The following is a 2,421-nucleotide window of genomic DNA, read 5'->3' as shown; positions in this document are numbered from 1 at the left end:
GGAGGCTTCCAGGTTTGCGCAGGCAGCATGTGTGAATCACTGCCCATAGAAGAGAGCTCTCAACGGAGCCAGTCTGCTCCCCCTCCCCCAAGCCAGCGATGTCAGGGCTCAGGGGTGAACTTCTGCTGGGTGGGCCCGAGGCCAAACTGGGTGGACCCAGGCCCACTGGTAACTATGCCCCTGATTATAACATGCCTAGAACTTGGATCTGGAAATTAAAAGTAATCAAATCTAAAATTCAACTCCGTAAAATTGTGGGAATTTTGGGGTCCTTTTACTAAGCTGCGGTAAAAAGTGGCCTTAGCTTGCACTTATGCAGGTTTCTTCCACAGCTAAGGCCATTTTTACCGTAGCCAGACAAAAGGCTGATTTTCTATTAATAACCATACATGGGGCCTTTTTAAAAAATTACCACACCAGCTGTTACCTCCACCCATTTTGTAGGTGGTAACGCAGTGGTGTGCTGGAGCAGGCTCTCACAGGCTCTCGAGAGCCGTTTGTTAAGTTTTTAAGAATTTTGGGAGCCGGTTCTCCATGGCTACTTTAACAAATGGATCCCAAAATGTGGGCTTGGGCCCCTCCTGAATTCTCTTTTACTTTGCTGGTGAGAGAGAGCCCCCTGTTAGCAATTTACCAGCACACCCCAACGGCTCATGCAGTAATCCTGCGCTAATGCCCTCTCCAACAAAAATGTAAAAATATTTTTTAGTGTACAGGTAGTATGCGCCAATTTGGAACTTGCAGCGGGATGCCTGGCACATCCAGCGGTACCATTTTAAGCTGCGGTAAGGGCGTGCAGCTTAATAAAAGGACTCCTTTGAGTTTTAAGAGTAATCATTTCCAAAACTATATCTAGGGATTGTTAGATTTATTGTAAAACTCCATCACAGTTTGTACTCAGAAACGGAAAATAGAGGACACTAAGTACTGTAGCATAAGCCAGGTCTATTTTATTCCAAGTACACCGCGAGGAACCCTTAAATTAAACTCTCAAGTTCTCTTTAGGCATCTGAGAATCTCTAAGCTTATTGCAAAAGTACAGGAAATTGTAACGACTGACATTTCAATAAGCTTTAGCACTTCACTTAGCTATATTGACACCCATAGCCGTCCGACGGGTTCAAGTTAAAATTTGATGAGTTTTTGCCTTTCAGTATATTTTGCGTCCGAACTGAAACACCTCCGTTTGAAAACATTTTGTTTATCTAAAACAAAATGTAATCGTTACATTGTTTGCCTGTCTATTCCGTTTCAGTTGCTTGGGAGGGGAAGAGAGCCTGAATGAGGTCTGTACCATGCGGGCAGCGTTGCCTGAGTCTTCTGTCCATCCTGCAGTGCCCCCGCGCGTCCTAGTGCTGCTGTGTCTGTCACTCTCTTACAGATCAGGGGGGGGGGATTAACGGAGCTAACTACAGAGCTGCGTTTCTTCTTCTTCTTCTTCTTTTTTTTTTATTTTCTGCTCTTTCTGATGCAAAGCTACTAAAGAACGGGATTGCTAGTTTCTCTCTGCGGAGGTGGGATAGGAGAGAGGTGATTTTCCGTTAGCTAGAGACGACTCGGTGCTTGCGGAGCTCCAGTGCATGGCTGGTTTCCACAGTGGGGAGAGCTCTGCGCTTGGAACTCCATCGTGCAAATAAATTTTAGATTGTAGAATTTGAGGACAATAAATGTTGGAGCATGTGATTTCTTAATAGAATGTTAGCTGCTTTTCTAGAAGCAATGTTGTAAGCGCCTCGTTAGCGCAGTAGGTAGCGCGTCAGTCTCATAATCTGAAGGTCGTGAGTTCGAGCCTCACACGGGGCACGTGTTATTTTTCCATTCTTCCTAAATCAATTACTAAAATCTAGCATTTCTTTCATTGCAGGTTTCGGTGTAAAAATTCAAGTTATGCATTCAAACTGTGAATTCTATCCGTGCTTTCAAATAATAAATGTGAATTTTAGGGACGATCCCCCGTCCCCCCAGGTCTTCAAGGTCATAATCTGATACTATGCAATTAATGGAGGGGGGGAATCCTCAAGTCTCTCACTCTAGCAGCATTCTTATAGTTTTGGAGATTTGTGCCTGATCTAGGTGACAAAGAAACTGGCAGAAATAAGTCCACCCCCATACACCATCAGGTAAATTGTAAGTCCCAATGTAATAGCAATCAAAAGGCAGAGGCAGTCAAACTTTAGGAACATTTAATAATCAAGATGAATAATAGTAAAAGGGACAGGTGAGGTCATTATAATTTCTCATATAGATGTAGGTGTACTTGCCTCCCCCGCAAATGCTTTAGAATTCTCATTCCTTATATATTTCCAGATCCTTAAGGTCCTCCCAACATTTGTTAGAATTTGCTTGGATTTATTATGGCATTCTTGTTTTCAAGTTATCGCTTTGGAATAGTTTATCATTCTTTTATTTGCTCAGAAGCTT

The 2,421-nt window shown here is 43.2% G+C and overlaps 1 non-coding gene across 1 annotated transcript; it reads left to right on the top strand.

The window, feature by feature from the left end:
• The first annotated feature begins 1,730 nt into the window (after positions 1 to 1,730).
• On the top strand, positions 1,731 to 1,803 carry TRNAM-CAU. The gene has a single exon. It is a non-coding gene; the product is annotated as a tRNA-Met (tRNA).
• The last annotated feature ends 618 nt before the right edge of the window (positions 1,804 to 2,421 follow it).

This window comes from Microcaecilia unicolor, chromosome 1 (assembly GCF_901765095.1).
Source record: "Microcaecilia unicolor chromosome 1, aMicUni1.1, whole genome shotgun sequence".
Taxonomy (NCBI): Eukaryota; Metazoa; Chordata; class Amphibia; order Gymnophiona; family Siphonopidae; genus Microcaecilia; species Microcaecilia unicolor.
This window is presented reverse-complemented; position numbering and strand designations above follow the sequence as displayed.